Source organism: Pelophylax lessonae, assembly GCF_965119305.1.
Source record: "Pelophylax lessonae genome assembly, chromosome: 5".
Classification (NCBI taxonomy): domain Eukaryota; kingdom Metazoa; phylum Chordata; class Amphibia; order Anura; family Ranidae; genus Pelophylax; species Pelophylax lessonae.
In genome coordinates, this window is record NC_138772.1 from 356,916,656 (window position 1) to 356,941,801 (window position 25,146).

A 25,146-nucleotide genomic window follows, 5' to 3' on the forward strand; every position below is an offset into this window, starting at 1 on the left:
ATGGGTTGCCAACCTGCCATCCTAGAACAACAGAATGCATTGAGCCAGCGCAGGCAGAGGAGAAGGCAAGTGGCCGCGGAGGGAGTAGGACCTGTGTGGGCCAATGTTTCTTCTGTAGTGCTGGCTCCTGTCCCAGGTGGAGTGATACCAACTGCACTTCACCTAGAACCTTTCTAGCAGCCTGGAATGCGATGCCAGCAGAAGCTGGCAAAGGAAAAGAAGGTCGGGGAGTTTTGGTTTGCTTTCAGAAAGTGCATGCAGAAGTTCTGGTGCACTTTCAGAAAGTGCACCACATCCACAAGATGTAATTAAAGTCTACGGCTCAGTGCAGCTAACCCTCAGGAAAGCTGCAGGTGCACTGCGCTGTACCTGCGGTGCGGGTAAACCACAGCACATCAGTGTGAAAGTAGCCTTACATGGGGCTCAGGACAGTAAGGGCTCCTTTACATTTGCAGTTTGGGGGGGGGGGGCAGTAAAATCCCATAGTTCATTCTGGCCTGCAACCAGTTACCAAATCACTTAAGTGGCCCTTGCACTTCAAAACTTTGCACACCCCTGGTATAAATGTTAATTGTCCAAGAGCAGGATGGGAGTTGTGAAAATTGTGGTGCCCTCCTATCCTAGTTACTTAACCCCATTATAATTACAACAACAAATAGTGCAGCGCTCCAGCTAAAAACAATGATACTTACATGCATGGAGATACTTACATGCACTTATATGAGTACATCAACATTTAAATATAATTATTGAACAAATAATAGGTGCCAACATTTACATAACATAAATAAAAAATCAAAGTACAAATGTGTAATAGCCCAAAGTCTTTTAATCATCAGATCTTACCATGTGCAATCACATCCACAGCACCACTGTGTTATTTTCCTCTCTGTGTAATCTTCTTCTAGTGGTGTTTGCTCACTTCTTTAGTCGGACCCCCTGTTCCAAGTGGTCAAACCAAGCTTGTTACCCTCAAGGGTTAAGTATCCAAACCTCCTTTAATATATTGCACCACTCCAACTCAAAAGAATCACAGTGCTTTCCATTTAAAACCACAATTAAAACTACTCACATTAAAAAGCTGTGTACGGCTCTACAGCATAAGACATCAGTAAGAACATTTAGTACCAGGAGTCTGTACAAACAACTCCCACAGAGATCTTCTCAGTGGGTCGCCTCACCCAGCGTGATGACGTCATAGCCCACAGAAACATTGCCTTGCACATTACCCCCTTACTGGACTTCATCTAAAAGTGAACATTTTTGTCAGGTTTTTCTTGGAGCATGATGCTCAGGGCTTGCTGTATTTATATTACCTTCCAGTGATTTTGTGAGGGAGGCTCCAGAGCTTAATGGCAGAGGTGTGCAGGGAGGCTTGCCTGTCATTGGTTTGGATCAGGCTTCAAACTGCCAAACCCTGTTTTGGAAGGGTCCTTAATTAGGCCTCTCCCTCTTACAGAGAGGGAGATCTTGAGCTTTACCATTTTGGGGAAGAAAGTTCAGAGCTGAGGGGAATTCCCCTGTAAGCAGGCCTATTTCCTTATGTGAGAGGCCTCAGGACTGGAGCATAGGCCTAAAGGGTGTCACAGCTCTGGGAGAAGGCTATGTGCCTGGAGGCCATGCTGGCCTCGTCTGACCTATGCTAGAGTAATCACTGGACCAGAGAAACTCTAGAACCTCCAGTTTTGTGAATGCTTTGCTACAGAAGTTCTATGCAATGCTTCTGGTTGCCTAAATGTGCCCAACAATGTATAGCCTGAGAAGCTGTTGGTGCCTGACCACTGAGTTTTTGGGTATTCCACCTTCTATAAAGTTCATAATTAAACAGTTTAACTGGATTTATTACTAAAACTGCACTTCTCTGGCTACAGGAAGAGCAAGTGTGATCTATCTTTGATACAAGATTTTACTAGGAGGAAGCCCCCCTTATCTTCATAAGGCCCTTCTGGTTGGAGGTACTAAAGAATTGCAAATTCAATTACATTGCCTTAAACACCCACTTAGCACAGGTGTGGGATCCTCTCTTTGCCTAGGTGCTGCCACAGCATCTGATGCAGTTGCCCCCTTTCTCCCAAACAGGGTAAAGCCCCGTACACACGTAGCGATTGTCGGCCGCAAATATTCGGCCAACGACCGATCGGCCGATTGTAGGCTTGTTAGTATGATGCTTCCGACAGCCGACAGCGCATTTTCGGCCGAACAGAATCTTCTGTGCAGGCATTAAAATTTTTGTTGGCCAACACCAGAACTGCCGATTGTTCGCCAGTCAGTACAGATTTCGGCCGACAGACAGCCGATTAGCAAGACTGGGCATGCTCAGAAAAGAAAAAAGACAAGGAAAGTTAACCATCACATGACATCACTTCTGCAGTCGGCTGTTGTTGGCCGACAAAATTCGTGTGCAGTCTTTTGCAGTTTTCAACAGACACGACAGCCCTGGACAAAAGGCGGCCGATCGTTCGGCCGACGATCAGTACGTGTGTACGGGGCTTTACACTTGCTTCACTTCTGGAACTTTACAACTTGACCAACAATAAATTCAAATGCAGTCACAGTTCACTTGGTCCTCCATACAGCCTGAACACGTTTTTTTACTGCTGCACCAAAACCTAAGATTCCTTTGTACTTCAGTGTCCAAAATAGTTACTGTTAGGGCTCTTTCACACGGGCGTTCCGTATGTCCGTTTTTCATCCCATCCGTTCGCGGATGAAAAACAGACATAATGTATCTCTATGTAAATACGGTCATCCGCTGACATCCGTTTTTCGTCCTTTCCGTTCAGTTCAGTTTTTTGGAACGGAAGAGAAACCTATTTTTTCTTCCGTTCAAAAAACGGAACGGACGCAAAAACGGATGTCAGTGGTGTCATCCGCTGACATCCGTATTTACATAGAGATACATTATGTCCGTTTTTCAACCGCAAACGGATTGGATGAAAAACGGACAGACGGACCGGATGACACAAGTGTCATCCGTGTCCATTTAAAAAAAAAAAGGACCTGATTGGGCAAAAAAAACTGAACGCCAGTGTGAAAGAGCCCTAAATCTGAGTTTGTTACTTCTGAGTTTGTTGTCTTTTGGGCCTTTAACTCTGCATCTATTAACTCTGGGCCCTTTAACCCTGGTCCTAAGACTTTTTTTTAATGTGAGTGACTTTTCTGTTTACCCAGGAGATCTCAGTGTCAGATGTGTCCTTTATGGTTCTGTGTGAACTAGTTTTGTTAGGCATTACCTTATGCATTCTAAGGTTTTTGGGCATAACGTTGTTAGGTGCTATTTTTTTCTCTTTTTTGCTCTATATCCTCTGATTCTGCACAAAGCCTTAGTAGGCAAAGCTTTGGGCAAGAGCATTTCTCGAGTCTCTGGGTAATGGGGAGGAGTTGGAGTCAGCTCGCTGTTGTTGACATTGTTTATGTTTATGCCTTGTTGGTATTGTAGTTTTCATGTTGAGTTTTGTTATTTGTTATAAAATTAGCAAATAAAAAAAAATGAATATAGTGTATACAATTGCGACACAAGTCATATTGTAATTGAATGTTGTTAAAAATTACCTTTCCTTTTTAATCTGCAGCTGCTGTAATTTTATATAAAATGCAGTGCAATATGGCAGCCTGGAGGTGTTATGTACACAGAGGGTGTACAGAATGCCCCCCAGATAGGTAATTTCCTGCTTGTGTGGTTGGCTTACTGATTTTCCCAGAAGTCTGCACTCAGATTCAAATTAGACTTGAAACATCCCCTGCAACAAAAAATGTTTTTTTAGTGAGATAATCAAAAAGGGAAATTATGTCTAAAGGTATGCAGACCTTGCCATTTTCCTCATTAGAGCTGTGTAGGTGCAGCAGCTGATTGATAATTATAAAACCACTCCCATACAGATTCACTATGCACATGGACACAGACAAATAAACAGCTATAGTATATCTTCAGAATAACAAAAGGTAGGAAACTGCAACAAAGTTTGTTTCTTTCTCAACAAAAGTGGAGTTACTCTTTAGTTTGGCTGTGAAGAGTTCCCTGGTGTTTTCCTATTTCCATAGATTTACCCACGTCTCTGTATCCTGTAAGAAACCCCTAGGTGGGTGCCCATTACCAAGCTACCTGTTCTAACTATGCCAGAAGTTGATGGGATTCTAATGACATTTTATTCCGACTATCAGGAGCTGTTGGCACCTGGCTCACATCTCTATTTGCTCAATTCACCTTCCAGGGTTCCCTTCCAGAGCCTATGTCAGAGGCCCTTATTGTGTTAGTGGCCAAACCAGGCAAGAATCCTGAGGATTTGTAACGCTCCTGCGTTTTACGTATGATGTGGATTTTCAGCTGCAGAAATATTCCACTTCAGTAGTCATGTAGAGAAACGCTGAGACACCATTCCCAACTCTCAATGACTCATCATGTGTGGATGATCTCAATTCAGCAAGTAAATACACACACTCAATAAGATGTTTCCTAGAGTGACTTATGTATATAGTAACACAGTGATGATAGGCTGAAGAGATAGGTTGGGTAGAGATGGTAGATGACAGACACTTGAAAGGAAATGTTCTTGAAAGTAAGATAGTAGCAGATGGGATGCAGATAGGTTTAGCAATCATGTATGGTAGTAGATGACAGAGTAGCAGGTGGACATACAAGAGAGATCAACCCAGTGCAAGAACAGGTGGTAGTAGGCTCAAGAGCTACCAATCTTAGATAATGCAGATGTAGTAATAGTCCTTAGTATGCAGAGCTAGATAGTGTAAGCTTTAGTATAAAGGTTATAGAGGTTTCCCCTGTGGGGTACTTATCACTAATAGCAATGTAGCAGAGGAGAGGTTCGGCAAGAGCGGATGATCCGGTAGCGGGATACAGGGATCAGCGCAGCGTGGTTCCGACAGCGAGGTATGCTTGCAAGCATGTGAGCTTCAAGACAGGTTAGCATCAAGGCACAAAGCAGTTTGAACGAACACATGTGAGTGAGAGCCGGCGATCTAAATAGCCATCCAGTCCGGCGCTCAGTGATGACAGCATCAGTCTTAAAGGTGTATGCGCACCTTACCAAAAGAGAATGGTGGGGTGCATACACTTATGAAAGAGTAATTAGGGTACCCAAAGGTACCAGAACATTACAGTACCCCCCCCTTAAGGCCGGCTCCTGAAGGCCTCTGGAGCTGGTTTGTCTGGGTACTTCGCATGAAAATTGCGAATTAATCTAGAGGCATGTATGTCAGAGGTGTTTAGCCAGGTGTCGTCTTGGGGCCCATAGTTCTTCCATCGAACCAAGTACTGAAGTCTTCCTCTGTGGATACGAGAATCCAGAATCTCTTTTATCTCGTATTCTTCTCCACCTATAACTTGTACAGGAGGAGGAGGTGGGATAGTAGGCCTTATTCCTTGGTCAGGAACATGGGGCTTCAGTAGCGACACATGGAAAATGCGATGTATTTTGAGGTCTATTGGCAATGTAAGCTGTACTGCAGCTTTTCCAATAAGTTTCTTGATTGGGAAAGGTCCCAAGAACAGAGGTCCAAGCTTTTTGCTAGGGATTTTCAGTCTTAAATTTTTTGTTGAGAGCCAAACGAGGTCCCCGATAGCGTACTGAGGAGAAGGTCTTCTGCGAAGATCATAGTACTTCTTTTGTTGACTATAAGCGTGTGCAATGGTAGTATTAAGCAAACCCAGAGAGTCCTTTATTTGGGTAAGATAGTCTGAAGCTACTGGGTTATTTGAAGGAAGGATGCGTGGTGGAAGAATAGAGGGATGAAACCCATAGTTCAAGTAGAACGGACTCTGCTTGGTCGTACTGTGGGTTGCGTTGTTGTAGGCAAATTCTGCCAGAGGGAGAAGATCCACCCAATCATCCTGTTGGTAAGAAGTGTAACAACGTAAATATTGCTCGATGCATTGGTTGACTCTTTCAGTCTGTCCGTTGGTCTGCGGATGGTAAGGAGAAGTGAGCTTCCGCTCGATCCGTAGTATGTGACATAGTTCTTGCCAGAACTTGGAAATAAATTGTGATCCACGGTCAGACAGAAGAGTTTTTGGGATACCATGTAACTTAAAGACATGTTTCATCAGGAGTTCTGCCGTTTGTTTGGACGAAGGTAGTCTGCGAATAGCAATGAAATGTGCCATTTTTGTCAGATGGTCCACTGACACTAAGATGGTATTAAATCCTTTGGAAGGAGGCAATTCCACTATAAAGTCCAAGGACACAACTTCCCATGGAGTTTGGGGTATTGGTAGACTGCATAGTAGACCGGATGGTCTCGTAGTGTCAATTTTGGACCTGGCACAGACATTGCATGAAGAGACGAATTTTTGTATAGATGTTTTCATGTCAGGCCACCAGAATTGCCTGGTAATCAGATTAAGAGTCTTTGTCATACCCATATGTCCTGCCATAGGCACATCATGCGATAATTCCAAGATCTTGGTGCGTATGGTAGGTGGTATGTAAAGTTTGTCGTTGTAGTAGAGGAAGCCTTCTGCATCAGTATTTAGTTGTGGTGGGGGTGAATCCAAACTTATACCATGCAAAACCTCTTCCTTCAAGGAACGGACAACTCCAATAATGCGTTTGTGAGGTATTATAGGAACGGAAGTGATTTCGAAGTAGTTTTCTTCAGTTAGTCGTGATAGTGCATCCGCCTTTTTGTTCTTATCTGCAGGTGTGTAGGTCACTAGGAAGTTAAACCTTAAAAAGAATAGTGACCATCGTACCTGTCGGTGCGAGAGAGTTTTGTTAGTCTGAAGATATTGGAGATTTTTATGGTCCGTGTATATAAGTACTGGTAATTGGGTGCCTTCAAGTAGATGTCGCCAATTCTCCAGAGCCAATTTTATAGCAAGCAGTTCCTTTTCACCCACGGGGTAATTTATCTCGGGACTGCTTAGGGATTTAGAAAAAAAGGCGACTGGATGAAGTGGTGAAGTGTGAGTTGGTCGTTGGGAGAGTATTGCTCCTACTGCCATGTTTGACGCATCTACTTCCAGAATGTATTGGAGGGATGGGTCTGGATGGCGTAATATGGGAGCAGAAGTAAACCTTGTCTTTAACAGGTGAAAAGCTTTATTTGCTTCATCTGACCATTTGAATGTTTTTTTTAATGCTAGTGAGCTGTGTGAGGGGTCTCACAATGGCAGAGAAGTTTCTAATGAACTTCCTGTAGAAATTCGAAAATCCAAGGAATCGCTGTAGCGCCTTGCGTGTGGTTGGTGTAGGCCAATCCTGAATGCAGGATATCTTACTCATGTCCATCTCGATTCCTGTTTTGGATATGATGTAGCCTAGAAAGAGTACCTCTTCTTTATGAAACAAGCATTTTTCTCAAGAAAAACCTCAGAGAGATCCTGATAACATAGTGGTGCAATCTCATCTGTCACCACAGACAGGATCTTCCCGAAAGACGGGAGGTTACACGTACCCTCGCAATAGCAAGAGAGGAAGGCCAGGGTCCGTTCCTTCCAATCTATGGTTGGTTGATGTGTGTGCAACCAGGGAAGTCCCAACACAATGGGAAAGTGGGGTGAAGGTATTAGATCGAAGGTAGTGGTCTCCATATGAGACCCGTTAGTAGTGACTAGGAGTGCCTGTGTCTGATCAGTGATCGGACCAGAGGATAAAGGAACACCGTTAATAAGACTTACTGAGACAGGTTTAAGTTTAGAAATAATAGGAACTTTATTTAAAGCAGCAAAACGTATGTCAATATAATTTCCACAAGATCCTGTGTCAATCATGGCCTTAGTAGTAATCCTGTTCTGGTCCCACTGTAATGTTAAGCAAACAGAAAGGTAAGGGTCAGTGATTAAAGTTGTCAATCCCCCTAGGAGGACATGTGAACACTCACCCTTCTTTTTGTAGACTAGGGGACAGACGTTTATCTTGTGATCCGGGGATGCACAGTACAAGCAGAGATTACCAGATCGTCTTTTGGCTCTTTCCATAGTTGCTAGAGGTGGGCGTATGGTTCCTACCTCCATAGGAACGGGGTCAACGGCCGAAATCCGAGAAGAACTGGATAATGGCATTCCCATTTTCTCAGCCTTTCTTTCTCGTAGTCTTCTATCTATTGTGATACTGAGTTGTATCAATGCATCCAGGGTTTTTGGCAGATCCGCTCGGGTGAGCTCGTCTTTAACGGCCTCTGATAGGCCAAGCCTAAATTGGGTTTTCAGAGATGCATCATTCCATTCTGAATCAAGGGTCTATCTCTTGAATTCTGCGACAAAGTCTTCTACAGGTCTCCTACCTTGTTTCAAGGATCTTAATTGAAGATCGGCAGTACTCTGCCTATTGGGATCATCATATAGGCTAGTGAGTTCTGCTAGGAACAAGGCATAGGAGTTGAGAAGCTGGTCGTTTTTCTCAAAAAGAGAGTCTGCCCAGGCCCGAGGATCGCCTGTTAGGTAAGAAATAATAGTACAAACCTTAATGTGATCAGTAAGGTAGGTATGGGGTTTTAGCAAGAAAAGTAACTCACATGCGTTTTTAAATTCACATGTCGCCTGTAAATACCAAAGGAGGATTTATTTTGGGTTCAGGGGACTGAGCAGAGGTAAGTTGTGTCAGTCTAATTACCTGCTGCGACAGAGCCTGATTGTTTTCTTTTAATTCAGCAAGTGCGTGTATTAACGCAGTTACTTGCTGTTTTAATTGTGTCATCTGAGTGGTTATTTCTGCTGAATCCATTTGTGGTTCGTTCAATCTGTAACGCTCCTGCGTTTTACGTATGATGTGGATTTTCAGCTGCAGAAATATTCCACTTCAGTAGTCATGTAGAGAAACGCTGAGACACCATTCCCAACTCTCAATGACTCATCATGTGTGGATGATCTCAATTCAGCAAGTAAATACACACACTCAATAAGATGTTTCCTAGAGTGACTTATGTATATAGTAACACAGTGATGATAGGCTGAAGAGACAGGTTGGGTAGAGATGGTAGATGACAGACACTTGAAAGGAAATGTTCTTGAAAGTAAGATAGTAGCAGATGGGATAAACAGGCAAAAAATTTGGGGGAGCATACCCATGTATTTCTAAAGCTGCTGCAGCTATGAACCAAAAGACATGTATATTAAAAAAGAATAGCGCGCAAATGCAAAAGAACTAACTACCAAATCTGAAGACAATCCATAAATAAAAATGGGGGTTTGGTCCCACCATATGGCCATATCGTGCTCAAGCCCACTACTGCGTCAAAGTACCCCATTATCAGTGGGTCCTACACTATCCAGCCCTCCCCACCCCCCCACACACACCTGTACTCAATCAGTGTCCACCATCTAGTGGATATAGTAGGAGTCCCCTGTAGTGCATTTGCACATCCTTCCCAGCAAGGAGTATTATGTCCAAAGGTTAGGCTGGATTCATCTCTTTTTCATGGATAGTGTAGGACCCACTGATAATGGGGTACTTTGACGCAGTAGTGGGCTTGAGCACGATATGGCCATATGGTGGGACCAAACCCCCATTTTTATTTATGGATTGTCTTCAGATTTGGTAGTTATTTCTTTTGCATTTGCGCGCTATTCTTTTTTAATATATAAGTAGCAGATGGGATGCAGATAGGTTTAGCAATCATGTATGGTAGTAGATGACAGAGTAGCAGGTGGACATACAAGAGAGATCAACCCAGTGCAAGAACTGCAAGCATGTGAGCTTCAAGACAGGTTAACATCAAGGCACAAAGCAGTTTGAACGAACACATGTGAGTGAGAGCCGGCGATCTAAATAGCCATCCAGTCCGGCGCTCAGTGATGACAGCATCAGTCTTAAAGGTGTATGCGCACCTTACCAAAAGAGAATGGTGGGGTGCATACACTTATGAAAGAGTAATTAGGGTACCCAAAGGTACCAGAACATTACAGGATTGCGCCTCATATAGGCCAATTTATTTGCTTATTGCTGATGCCAATGTAGCACCCTCTAGTGTGCTACTAGATTAGTGCAGGCAAATGTATGTTTGATTCATAGTTAGCTTGTGAGTCTGATATTGGGTCAGGGTTTACTGCAGGTCAGGCTGGATGACTCACAGAGGTAGGCCTCTGGTACCTCCCCTGGATCTGGAAAGTAGGAGAAACTTCTAGATGTTAGTGGACGGAGGCCAGGAGGGCTGATCTGTACACTTGAGGGAACTTGGCCGATCCCCCATGGGGAAGCCATTCCAGCAGGGAAGTCAGGTGGAAGACGGAGTGCTAAGGGGGCTGTCGGTGGCTAAGGAAGATTCATTTAGCATCACAGTTTGAGAAGGATTCTCACTTGAGAGCAGTGGGAGCAAGGAGGACAGAGTGAGTACATTGCAACAATTAGGGCTTTACAAGGGGAGAGAGTGCCACATGTAGCAAGCTTTCAAAGGGCAATGCTGTGCTTAACCCTTTATCCCTTGTTCTGGGAGATCTTCGGAGCTGGTAGACAAGCAGCCAGGAGGGCTTGTAGTACCTGCAGGGGGTGGAGCTGGGAGCAGTTCTTCAAGAGGAGCGGAGGTACTCCTGCATGCAGCTTTTCAATATTTTGTGCTATTCTCCAAAGGGGCTGACAGCTCCTCGTCAATAAGGGACTTTTGCTACTGATCCTCAAAGACTGAGTGTGCAAAGGAAGGAGAACCATCCAGGATCTTATCTCTGTATATAGGAAGGAAGTTATCTATTGTTTTTCAAGTTTAAGCATCCCTACACCCTACCCAAGTTGTTTTCCCCACTAAAACAACAACAAAAAAAGCCCTTCGACTGATTTCTTGTGTCTGGATGCATGTTGGAAATGTATGATGCCTGGCTGTTCAGTACTAGGGAAGACAGTAACCAGCAGCCCCTGTAGGGGTAGTGCTACACTAAATTACTGGCTAAGATTCTGGCACTCCATCTTTTGAAGGCAATGGGTGACCTTACCCATGTTGACCAGACTGGTTTTATGCCTGGGAAGGGCACTGACATCAGCATTCGCCACTTCCTTAATTTGTCTGCGACCCACGCTAATGGTGGTACACGAGTTATAGCTTTTTTAGACGCTTAAAAAGCGAGTTGAATGGATGTTTCTCTTGAAGAATCAGTGGTCAGTGTATTACCCTTTGTGGGGTAACTCTTCCTTGCCCTATTTCAGACTGTTACCGGAGCCCCTGGTATAAGACCGCTATGGTATAAAGATGCCTAAAGATATCATGCCTGCAGGTGCCCTACTATCCTTTCTGCATCTTTCCTCTAAGTTTATTTTACCTAGGTGGATGTACTTCTGCTATTATCAATTGCGTCATGCAGCTTGATCGCAGATATCTACCCCTCCTTGCCAATCGGTTGATCCGATTGAAGACCTTTTCTCACAGGACACCCTCCCCAAACCTCTATCTTCTCTTTACCTGTCTCTCCTCAGTGTGGAGTCCCCTAAGGTGGATAAGCTGTGGGGAGGGATAGTTTAGGTGGATAGGGAATCCTGGGAGGAATGTTTTAAAGATACCTTTAAGCTTGTTATTTCCTCACAGATATTTCCAAGTGATAAATTAATTCAAACAAAATTTTTACATAGAGTGAATTACACTCCTAGGAAGTTGCACAAAATCTACCCTCAAAGGTCCCCCCAACTGCTCATGCTGTCAATCTCACGTTGGAACATATTTTTGTTTGCTCTGGACCTGCCCTAGGGTGACACAGTTCCGGACAGAAGTCTTTCATGTTTTTAAATACCCCCCTTCCCCCGCAGTGGCTTAGTAAGAGTCTTCCATTAATGCAGTGCTGCCAATGTACAAGTTGACATGTATTAATAGGAATTGCCCTAAAAAATATGAAAAAATTTGGCAGCCTTGGATGACTCAAGGAGTGCTCTTCTTTCTCCATTGGAGGTTCTGTCCTCTGAGTTTTTCTCTGAAGATTCCCTTTTCATTATTTTTTATGTTATACCTTTGCACCATGTATACTGTTCTGACCTGCTTACAGTATGTGGACTATGTATGTGTGTTTGTACTTTACTCTGAAGATTTGTACCATCCTGATACCTTCTGTTATTGCACCATGCATTTGTTTCAATAAAGAGCAACCCTGGTTGTTGAAAAAAAAAAATGTCCATTGTTGTCAGGTATCAGCTGCTGCCACAATGAATAATTGTTGTTAGTCAACTTATTGACCCAATAGGTGATAAATAACATGTACTGTACCATACTTGCTGGTACATATGCGAATAGCTGCATGCATCTGGCTACACAGCAAATAGGTATAGAAGGGCTCATACCAAAATACCGTATACTTTAGTGACAGTCTAATAAAAACAAATAATGTGACTTTGTCATCAACCAGTAACTGCATCAGCAGTATTTTGCTCAGGATGCTGTTAGGTTGGAGGGCAAGGAAAAATAAAGTGCATTACTTTCTATATCCTGTCTGTCCAGGATATATTAGATGATTTGTAATAGTATGCTGTAGAAGATGAAGATAAAAGTGCATTTTTGACAATTTGGAGAGTTGCAGCAGCAGCAGCAACACCAGCCGATGATCAGTTTTTTTTTTTTGAATTTGGACTGGGTTTCAGAACATTGATGATGTTAATGAACAGGAAATTGGGAGTATACACGAGGGTCATGTGAAACTTAAAGGATACTCATTAAAATAATACTGTGTAGGCAGCTGCAATGTTCAAATTAGAGGTACTTGTAAGTAGGGGCTAGTACCCTTTTTAGTAAAGGTCCCTCCCATGGGGAAACGTATAGTGGGTGGAGCTAGTATGTCCTATATAAGCTATAGGCCAAAAGAGCCTGGGGCAGAGGGTGATGGAAATAGACTACCCTTGGTATACTAATATGCAAGCCTGTAGCCTACGGAAGAGAACCCTTCGGAGTAAGTCTGTACAAGCTCATTTGGAGAACCTACCTATGGGGGAACCTGTTAAAGGACATTGGAAGTGTCGGGTGGGCATTCAAAGTTTATGTTGGAGATGTACTGTGCCAATTAAGTATGTTGGGACTGGAAGTGTAGCGATGAAGTTTGTGATGTAAAGGATCGTACATTATGCTTGTGTCACAGTATAGAATGTTAAAAGGCTGTACATTTGGATATTCCTTATTTATGGAGGAGGGCCTCAGGCCAGGAGAATGTGAGTGACCTACGATGGCTGAGTTTCTCCCTGTTACAGGTGTGCGCGTACCCTATCTTGTTCCTGTTGCAGGAGGGCAGGGGGTGGGACCCTTATCCAGCATGGCCGTTGCTGGCAGTGAATCCGGACTGCTTTCAGGTGTGCGTGTACCCTATCTTGTTCCTGTTGCAGGAGGGCAGTGGGTGGGACCCTTATCCAGCATGGCCATTGCTGGCAGTGAATCCGGACTGCTTTCAGGTGTGCGTGTACCCTATCTTGTTCCTGTTGCAGGAGGGCAGTGGGTGGGACCCTTATCCAGCATGGCCGTTGCTGGCAGTGAATCCGGACTGCTTTCAGGTGTGCGTGTACCCTATCTTGTTCCTGTTGCAGGAGGGCAGTGGGTGGGACCCTTATCCAGCATGGCCGTTGCTGCCAGTGAATCCGGACTGCTTTCAGGTGTGTGTGTACCCTATCTTGTTCCTGTTGCAGGAGGGCAGTGGGTGGGACCCTTATCCAGCATGGCCGTTGCTGGCAGTGAATCCGGACTACTTTCACACCCCCAAGCCTTCCAGAAATATAAATAAAAATATAGATACAGCATCTTGAATATAGAACTGCAATTGCTAGAAGATACATAAATAAATTATTATTAGTATACAGGATTTATATAGCGCCAACAGTTTGCGCAGCGCTTTACAGTGTGGGGGAAGACAATACAGTTACAGTACAATTCAATACAGGAGAAATCAGAGGGCCCTGCTCGTTAGAGCTTACAATCTAGAAGGGAGGGTCAAGCGAAACAAAAGGCAGTAACCGAGGGGGATGGGCAGATGGATAAAATGGAGGTAGAGTTGTTAGGTGTGGGTAGGATAGGCTTCACTGAAGAGGAGGGTTTTCAGAGATCGCCCAAAAAGCTAATAGAGTGGGAGATAATTGGACAGATAAGGGTAAGGAGTTCCATAGGATTGGAGAGGCTCTGGTAAAGTCCTGGAGGCGAGCATGGGAGGAGGTGACAAGGGAGCTAGAGAGCAGGAGGTTTTGAGAAAGAAATCAGGTTTGATGTTGAAAAGTGTAGATCTCTTACAGAATAGTATGGTGGACTGATATCCCCAAATGTGCAACAGCTTAGCCTTTGTCACTACACAATAAAAATGTCAATAGTTATATCACCTAGTGATGTGAAAATAAAATCTATACTGGAGCTATGTGAATACTAGTAACCTTGTCCCTATATTCACAGGCTTGGAACTTTATATTTCACTACAGCTACCTTTTTCTCTATGGTGAAAACACCACTCTGTTCCTCTATGTCTTCTCTTTAACACTGCAAAACATTTTTTTCAAGTTTTGTCCAGGATTATATCTTCATTTGACCCAGTATCAGATTCATTAGAGCTTATGTTTTTTATTATATTTGGAAGGGGAGTACAAATAGCTCATAGTACTACATAAAATAAATGCAACACAGCTAGGATGTGGAAAAGAAAATACCGTATATTTCAGAGGAACAGTGCATTTTAGGGATTTTAATCCTCTGTTTTAGAGAAGCAGAGGAGTGAATCGTATTGTGACTCAAACTCAGACTGTGTGATTCACCATCCTGCCTTGACTGTGATTGTGAAACAGGCAGACTATCCAATCCACAATTTCAGATGTTCAGCAAACTGAATTGGCCTGGTCATGCTTTTTTGAGAACAGTATTTTTTTGCTGTCACTACCAAGCACAACATTTTTATTTTGGGTACAGATGGCACCACTTATTTCAGTGGTACCCCAATTACTATCTGTGAAGGATTATTGACCGCCTGGAACCTGACTGAGGGATTTCAAAAGCAGTAGTAGGTGCTGTATTCTTGAAGATAGCCACCAAAGCCAAATGTTGAGGACAATTCAGTGCTCCACTGTACAATGCACAGCAGGAGTCGTGTGCCTTCTCTGTGCTCCATACAGTAACATCCTGTTCTAAGGGGGAAAAGGAGACCCCAAATAGCCAAACGGAAATAATTCTCACCCACAATATTGGGGAGAAATACTAGCAGGACAGAGCTCTACAAGACTCTGGTCCGGCCACATCTGGAGTATGCTGTCCAGTTCTGGGCACCGGTCCTCAGAAAGGATGTGCTGGAACTGGAGAAAGTCCAGAGAAGGGCAACAAAAATAATTAGGGGAATGGAGGACATCAGCTATGAGGAAAGACTACAAGCACTGAACCTATTCTCTCTGGAGAAGAGAAGATTGAGGGGGGATATGATATCAATGTACAAATACTGTACTGGTGACCCTAGCATAAGGAACAAACTATTCAGAGAGAGGAGATACAATAAGACACGTGGCCACTCACTAAAACTAGAGGAAAGGCGGTTTAACCTTAAAGTGCGTAAGGGGTTCTTCACTGTAAGAGCGGTAAGGATGTGGAATTCTCTTCCACAAGCAGTCGTATCAGCAGGGAGCATTGATAGTTTCAAAAAACTATTAGATGGGCACCTTAGAGACCACAACATACAGGGGTATACAATGTACGGTTAAAAGCAAACACACACACACATCATAGGTTGAACTGGATGGACTGATGTCTTTTTTCAACCTCACTAACTATGTAACTATGTAAATCCCACTAGCCCGCGGCATAGCTAGGGTATTTCATAGTTGACCTGTTGTATCCTATTAGCAATTTGTGCTAAGTTTGTTATTTTGAATTGTCACTGATATTTATTGTTAAACCAAACCACTTTGTCAGGGTTTATTGATTATTTTGAATAAAGTCCACTATACGTTACAGAATATCCATGAGTATGGGGACAGTTGGATTGGGTCACCACTGAGACCAGCAGAAGGACATATCTATCCAACAGCTGATTAGTGGGTAGCACTACAATATGTTTTTTTTTTTTAATTTGTTTTTATAAATACATTAAATAATGCGGTAATTTCTGCTAAATGGAACAAATACTACATTCGGTATGTAATAATGACGTCATGGGGGGAGGGGCAGTGCCACCAGGAGACGTTGCCAGGTGGCTCTGCCCTACCTACTGTATATATGAACTAAAGAGGTATTTGGTGGCCAGCTGTCCTCGGGAGCACAGCTCCTTTTTTTCAGGGGTGACTGTTTTTAAATTTTTTAATAAAGGATTTGTCAAAAACTGTTTCTGTGTTTTTCCTACTTTTTGACACTTATTCGGTAAATGGGTAGGGGCACCCCATACTCATTCACATGGGGGGGGGCGGGATCTTGGGGCCCTCTTGTGAAAGGGGGCTTCAAGAGTCCGATAAGTGAAAAAACCCCAAACTAAATGGAATAATATAGCGCTTGCTGGTAGGATCAGGAGCAAAATGCTCCTGATCCTACCAGCAAGCGCTATATTATCCCATTTAGTTTGGGGTTTTCTTCACTCATTTACTTCCCACTTTATAGCAGCTGCTTTTATATTTATTTTTATTAATATTAATTAATTAATTATTTATAAGTGTATTCAACCGGTTCAATTAGGCACTCCTAGGCGCGAGGAATATATTCTTTCGAATATATATATTTTTAAGAGTCCGATAAGCCCCTGCCCGCAGACGCCCCACAACCATCGGCCACATTTGTGGAGATGAGGCCCTTGTCCCCATCAACATAGGGACAAGGTGCTTTGGGGTGGAAGGAGCAGAGTCCCCCTGCCCCAAAGCACAGCAACCACCACCCCATGTCGAGAGCATGTGGCCTGGTATGGTTCAGGAGGGTGGGGGCGCTCGCTTATTAAATAATGTGGTAATTACCGCTAAATTGAACAATTACTGCATTCGGTATGTAACGATAAATTCTTAGTGAATTGAACTTTCACAATTGATTTACCACATGCAGTATTTCACCACATGTTTTTTGCTGTTGTTTAACCCCTTGGAGCTTAGGCCTTTTTCTGACATATGTTGCTTACAGGTCAAAATCAGTATTTTTTGTTAGAAGATTACTTAGAACCCCCAAACATTAAATATATATTTTTTTTTTTTTTTAGCAGAGACCCTAGAGAATAAAATGGCAGTCGTTGCAATATTTTATGTCACACGGTATTTGCGCAGCAGTCTTTCAAATGCAATTTTTTGGTAAGGAAAGACATTTTCATGAAAAAAAAAAAAACAGTAAAGTTATCCCAATTTTTTTGTATAATGTGAAAGATGATGTTACGCTGAGTACATAGATACATAACATGTCATGCTTTAAAATTGCGCACACTCATGGAATTGCAACAAGCTTCGGTACTTAAAAATCTACAAAGGGGATGCTTTAAAAAATGTTAATGGGTACCGTTTTAGAGTTACAGGGTAGGTCTTGTGCTAGAATTATTGCTTTCACTCTAACGATCGCAGTGATACCTCAAACGTGTGGTTTGAACACCGTTAACATATGCGGGAGCAACTTGCGTATGTGTTCACTTCTGCACACGAGCACGGAGGAACGAGGCACTTTAAATTTTTCTTTTTTTTCTTAATTATTTTATTTCATTTTTTTTTTTATTTTACACTGTCCATTTAAAAAAAAAAATGATCACGTTTATTGCTGTCACAAAGAATGTAAACACCCCTTGTGACAGTAATAGGCAGTGATAGGTATTCTTTATGGAGGGCTCTGGGGTCTAAAAGACAACCAGGTGAGGAGTACAAAGACAAGTGTGTCTTGCCTACAGCCAAGCATGGTGGTGGGAGTGTCATGGTCTGGGGCAGCATGAGTGTTGCTGACACTGGGTAGCGTCAGTTCATTGAGGGAACCATGAATGCCAACATGTACTGTGACATACTGAAGCAGAGCATGATCCCCTCCCTTCGGAGACTGGGCCGCAGGGCAGTATTCCTACATGATAACGACCCCAAACACTCCTCCAAGATGACCACTGCCTTGCTAAAGAAGCTAAGGGTAAAGGTGATGGACTGGCCAAACATGTCTCCAGACCCAAACGCTATTGAGCATCTGTGGGGCATCCTCAAACTCAAAAGGTGCAGGAGTGCAAGGTCTCTAACATCCACCAGCTCCGTGATGTCGTCATGGAGGAGTGGAAGAGGACTCCAGTGGCAACCTGTGAAGCTCTGGTGAATTCCATGCCCAAAGGGGTTAAGGCAGTGCTGGAAACTAATGGTAGCCACACAACATATTGACACTTTGGGCCCATTTGGAATTGTCACTTAGGGGTGTACTCACTTTTGTTGTCAGCATTTTAGACATTATTGGCTGTGTGTTGAGTTATTTTGAGGGGACAGCAAATTTACACTGTTATACAAGCTGTACACTCACTACTTTACATTGTAACAAAGTGTAAATTCTTCAGTGTTTTCACATGAAAAGATATAATAAAATATTTACAAAAATGTGAGGGGTGTACTCACTTTTGTGAGATACGGTATGTGCCATGTCCAGTTTTCATTTTAGTGATCCCATTATATTTTTTCCTTCTATAACTAATGTACCTAAAAAAGGTTTTATCTCCTTTATTAATAGATTTAGCAATTTCCTCTGCTTACTTTGCTTTGGCAGCACTGATAATATGTTTGGCCTCCTTTTGTCTATTTAAACATAAACATATACATTTGATAAAAAAGAACATATGATTAATTGCATTACGTTTTTACCAACAGATAATCAGTTTGGAATGATGTGAGTGTCCTACTTTTTTGTAACAGATATGCCAGTGATCAAATAGGTCAATTTCAGATTTAAATTTAGGCATGACTTCAGCCCAAAACAGGATAAAATAATTAGCCCAATAAAAGATAAAATTACAAAACCAGCTTTTGCTGCAATGTTCATCTTCAGTCCAAATATTTCACTTTGCAGTACTTGACGTCTTCAGTCTAATGATCGGCATTATTCAACCCAATTCCTCTGAGCTCAGGTTGTCCTGGACCTGCCCAAGCCTCTGATTAGACAGTGAAAAGAGGGGGCAGCACGGCCCTGAGCTCATCTTTCACTCTGCTTTCTCTTTCTTTCAGCATGCCTCTTGTCAGTACATGAACTGATTACTCCTTTGTGCTGTTTCTTTCTCTAACACACCAGCTCTGCTGTAAATGAACTGCAAGAGGCTGATACCAGGTCAAATCCTGGGACTTTAGCCAGTGCCGGGACAAGGTCATCCAGCACCCAGGGCAAAGTTGTCAAACTTAGGTTTAGTGCCAGGGGCCCCATCCCAGCAATAAACCATTGTGCCCAGGGCAGATGACCCTCCTGCCCACCCCTTGTCCCGGCCCTGACTTAAGCTACTTAACCACTTCAATACAGGGCACTTTGACTCCCTTTCTGCCCAGTCAATTTTTAAGCCTTCAGCGCTGTCACACTCTGAAACTTTTGTGTTTTCATATTGTCACCAGTGCAGTACAGTGTTATCATATAACTGTTGATCAGAGATACTGACTGAAGACAGTATGTAAAAAACAAAAAACATTTTAATAATTGTTTTTCATTGTTTTAAATTTCGTTTCTTTTTTTATTACTTTTTAATTTTTTTAAAAATATTTTTTTTTAACACACTGTGACCAGAGCAAAACAATGTTACCATAATTACACTGTACTACTCTGGGGAAGTGATCAGGATTTTTTTTTTTTAAACATTATGATGGCTTATACCAGTGAATTTCATTGGTATAAGCAACCATTTTTACTGAATGAAACTGATTTATTAAGTGTTTAATATTGTGATCTGCTATGATTGGCCACAGCTAATCACATGGTACAGATGGGCTGTGATTGGCCCTGTCTTTACCATGTGATCATTGTGACCAATCACAGCTAGCAACAAAATTGTCCACAATGAATGGCATGAAAGGAAGCCATCCATTGTGTACAATTGTCATGCGATTTGCTGTGTTTGTCCTCGGCGGACACAGACAGTGACTGATTGCACCAAAGCACGGCCTGTGGGGCGTGTGAGAGGCCCATCTCAGAAGGACTTCATATGACATGCCCCCGGAACAACGAATGTCTCGCCCAGCCGTCCTATTACAATAGGCTGGTGGAAAGTGGTTAAATAAAACAAAAATATATATATTCAATTATGTGTAGCCCTACACCCGCAGGAGCTGCTGGCAATTTGCATTCTCTGCTCTGGTCCAGCCCTTTGTGAAGCCTCACCTTCACTGAGACCACCAATATACCTTTTGTAAGCCCCAGCAGACACTAAAGAATTATACTCACAACTCTTTAAAAGGTAAACAAACTGTATTGAGAGGTTAAAGTCATAAAAGTATAGCAGGTTATTTTGGCACATGAACATCAATCAGAGTGAACACAATAGTGACTATATAATTGAGCTTGCAGGTCTTCTTGTATAAAATTCAGATTCCAGCATATACTGTGACCCCAAGGGCATAAACAGTAGCTCCCTGTATGAGATAAAATGCCCCGAGTGACCAAACACAAGTACCAATTCAGACAAGCTATGCCACTTGAGAGCTCTCAAATAAAGGGTTTAGGTTTAGGCCTGTAAGATAAAGACTTAGACTTACATAAAATTCTTACATAAAATGTATCCAAATTCTGGTTTGGATAAGTCTTTGTGATGGATTTTCTGCCGGCTACGTTGGGACTCTTTAAGAACGTTGAAGCACAGGGTAATGAAATGAATATTTGTCAATGAATTGGATGTTGCAGCAACGTATCAAGGAAGTTGAGCTAATGAAAGAGGGGACTCTTTTGGTGAAGATGGATACTTATAGGAGGCAGGCCCCGTTGCAGCAGCCAAGTGCACGGTGGTAATAGTTATACATAATGGTGGGCATGGTCGTAATAGTCAGGGGTAATGATGGACACGACTGTAGTAGTTAAACGTAATAGTGGGCACAGCATAAGCATTCTGGGATATAGAACAGACAACTGGATTGTGTTAGTAGGCCCTGTCTAGAATAGTATGAGCAAGTCACACAGCAGCAGGTGTGGGGTCTGTGGCTGTATGTTGTTTACAGATTGATGCAGCTTAATGGTGGGAGTGACCCTCTCACCAGTTCCTTCCTCTGATATCAGTTTATTTAGATGAACGATAGGGACCCCCTTTTTTTGTAGTTGACCAATGATAGCAACAGGTGGGATGATGACCTCCTCAGCGAATCTGGACAATGACAACCTGGATCACAGCAAGCGTCTTGGGGTGAGCACCAGAACAACCAATAATGCAGTGAACTCCAGGCTCTTAGGTGCAACAGTGTCCAGGGAAGTGAACATAGAAACAGCACAACACAGCATTTCTTATCTCTTCCTACGTCGATTGGTGTGCTCCCCAACTGCCCTGCTCTTTCACAGGGTTTCCTTTTTATGTCACCCCTCCTGTTCTCAGGTGTACATGGGTATTTTAGTTGCTTCCCAGTGATGGTGGTTTGGATCCTCCCCTAGACTACATCTAACAGAGTGCTCCTGCATAAAGTCAGTCACCAGCTAAGCAAGGCCCAGCTGTCACTGCCATCTTGTGTAACATTAACCTGTGTTACATTTGTATTAATGATTACAAACTGCACTTATTTGCCACTTCGGCCTTGAAGCACTGGGGTCGTTGGTTCGAATCCCAACCAAGGCACTACTTGCCTGGAGTTTGCATGTTCCCCTGCATGCATGTGTTTCCTCCGGGTATTCAGGTTTCCTCCCACACTCAGGCATGCTGGTAGGTTAATTGGCTCCTCTCTAAATTGGTCCTAGTATAAGTATGTATGAATGTGAATTAGGGACCTTAGATTGTAAGCTCCTTGAGGTCAGGGCCTGATGTGAATGTACAACATATATATGTAGCACTGCCCCCTAGAGGACTGCTGGTTATTGACACGTTTGGATTCCCCTGGGCAGTGGTGTATTTAGGTTTTGTGCTGCCCTAGGCCTGACTAAACTTGTGCACCCCCTAATTTACATATGACCCACCCCTTCCTGTAAAGGCCATGCCCCTTACTTTTTATGACCCCCCCTGTCATCTGTGAACCACAGATCAAAAGTCTATCAGTGCCCATCAGCGTAGCCTCATCAGTTCCCATACGTTCAGCCTCATCAGTGCCCATCTGTGCAGCCTTATCAGTGCCGCCTCATTACTGCTCATCAGTGCAGCCTCATCACTGACCACTTTATGAGGGTGCCAGACTGATTTGCCTCCTGGACTCTTCCCTCTGGCCCAATTTACCCCATAAGACTGGCACTATACTAAAAATGTAGCGCAAGCCAGCAGGGACCCTTTTCGTGCAGGACCCGGGAGGAGGCTGTTTTTTTTTTTTCGTGCAGGGTGCAGCTTTTTTGGCCTTGTTGGCCTAGGCCAAGATACAGCACTGCCCCTGGGTTACCCATAGCAACTGCATGCAGAATTCCCAGCACCCCACGTTCTTGGCTCAGTCAATGATCAGTCTAGGGGTAGATGTTTTTGTTGTTTTTATTTTATATTGGGATGGGAGAAGGGATGAGTGGGATACTCCAGCCTTGAACTATTCACAAATTCTGAGGACTTCTAACTTGAGGATGCAGCAAGGCCGCTACTTCATCTTGCCACTTTAATAAAGCTGAGGTAAATGTTCCCGTTTGTATTTCTCTTCAGGGTACTCCCCCAGTACCCCCTTTCTCTATACCGACTGACACCCATCCACTGACTACACTCTCTGAAGTGGTCCCCTTCCTGGGCAAACCCCTGGGCAAGACCCTCTGTACTCACGATACTGCTTTCAAGATTCTTGCAGTGCCCCAACTGCTCAGTCAGCTCTCCTGGACCTCTGGGTTCAGCTCCACACTATAGGTTCACCAACTGCCGCAGAAGAGGAGGCAGCCGCCACCCTCTATCTGGGACTCTGCTTCCGCCAAAGACATCTACCTCACGTGCCCCTGGCTTTTTATACCATGCCCCACAATGCATCGAGATAAACAGCCTGTGCCAATCCCGGGAGCTGTATCAAAAGCCTGCGTGTCATTGGCCAGGTTTCCTCCACTATCCAATGTGCCTCCCCATTGGATCAGCTGGGGACACTCCCTTAGACCAGATGAATCACACACTGGGCACCCTGAGCAGACCTAACTCACAGATCCTGCTCCCTGTTAAGCAGAGTGCAATATAAAATTTACCTGCTGCTCCTCTGATAGGCAGAGAGAGCCAAAACTATACTCACTCTTTAGCACCTGTCTAGGAGAGTGCTACATATATAAAGTGCTGCATAAATTGATGGCGCTATAAAAGTACCTTATAAAATAAATAAATAAATTTGTGTCTTTTATATCTGCTTCGAGTTCAGCTTAAGACCTAATTAGCCTTTCTCAACATCTTCTGATTACCTTTCCCCAGATACTATCAAATTATCTGTATGCCACGAATATAGGGTGATGAAGAGGGATGTAAAATTTGCTTTTTCAAAGTAGTGCTCAGACTACAGGGATCAGTAAGTGCTTAGAGAATTCCGTTTTTCATCTAGACATTGCTGTAGTGCACAGGTCTACCCCACTCCCTTTTGTTGGTGATCCCCCCCTCCCTTCCCCCTCCCCTTCCTTCTTCTCTCTCCCCCCCCCCCTCCTTCCCTTTCCCTTTCCCTACCAAATCCCCTCTTCCCTCTTTTTTCTTTTCTTTCTTGACATTGGGGTAGTAGTTTCCCCCTTCTATACAAACTTTATTGGGATGAAGGTATTGGGATGTTAATTCTATATAAATAAATAAACACAATCACCTTGTAAATTTGGTGATCTTGGTACACATGATTGTAATTATGGAACCACTTCCTTGCTGGCTCCCAATGTAGAAAGTCTGGTATAATAAAGTCAGTACCAAAGCTGGCCATACAGGAAGAAGAATTTTATTCGAAACATTTAATTGCAGGAATATTAGTTGGCAGCAGGATAAAAATGTTTTCTCATATGAGTACTTTTCTAACAGTTAGGCTCCATGCACACTAGCTTAAAAAAACACTCCTAGCAGAAGGTTTTGAGCATTTTTTTTTCTGCTTCTAGAACCAAATAGTGTTATCCTATTTGTCCACAATTTTAGCCTAGAAGCATATTTGAAGCTTCAGCTTCTAGGAACAGAAAAAAAAAAAAAACTTTTTTTTTTTTTTTTTAGTCTTTGGGAGCGAAAAAAACACTGAATGCTCCTAAATGCTGCTAAAAGTTGGCACAGAAACAGTATTATGAGCATTTTTCATCCACCATTTTCTGGTATCTTTTAGCTCAACCACTTCAGCCCTGGAAGGTTTTTATCACCTTAATGACAGGTAATTTTTTGCGATACAGCACTGCATTACTTTAACTGACAATTGCGCAGATGTGCAACGCTGTAACAAAATAAAATGTATATCTTTTTTCCCCACAAATAGAGCTTTTTTCTAGGATATTTGATGATGTATGCAGTTTTTTTTGGCACTATAAACAAAAAAAAGACAGACAATCAAGTGTATATTGATTGGTTTGCGCAAAAGTTTAAGCGCCTACAAACTATGGGATAGATTTATGCAATTTTTATTTTTGCTCAACAAAAATTAAAGGAACACTTTTTAATCAGAGTATAGCATCAAGTCAATTAAACTCCAAGGATATTGATCTGATCAGTTAAGTAGCAGAGGGGGTTGTTAATCAGTTTCAGCTGCTTTGATGTTGATGAAAGTACAGGTGCACTAGATGGGCAACATTGAGATGCTCTCCAAAACAGGAATGGTTTTTCAGGTTGAGACCACTTTAATTTTTTTTCCCTACTCATCTTTCTTACTGTTTTTCATTAGTTTTGCATTTGGCTAGGGTCAGTATAACTACTGGTAACATGAGGCGATACCTGGACCCTATAGAGGTTTCACAGGCAGTCCAACTCCTCCAGGATGGCACTTCAATACGTGCCATTGCCAGAAGGTTTGCTGTATCTCCCAGCACAGTCTCAAGAGCATGGAGGAGATTCCAAGAGACAGGCAGTTACTCTAGGAGAGCTGGACAGGACCATAGAAGTACTGGTATCTGCTCCTTTGTGCAAGGAAGAACAGGGTGAGCACTGCCAGAGCCCTACAAAACAACCTCCAGCAGGCCACTGGTGTAAATGTCCCTGACCAAACAATCAGTTTGATTTCAGGACTTCATGAGGGTGGCCTAAGGGCATGACATCCTCTAGTGGACCCTATGCTCATTGCCCGGCACCGTGGAGCTCACTGGCAT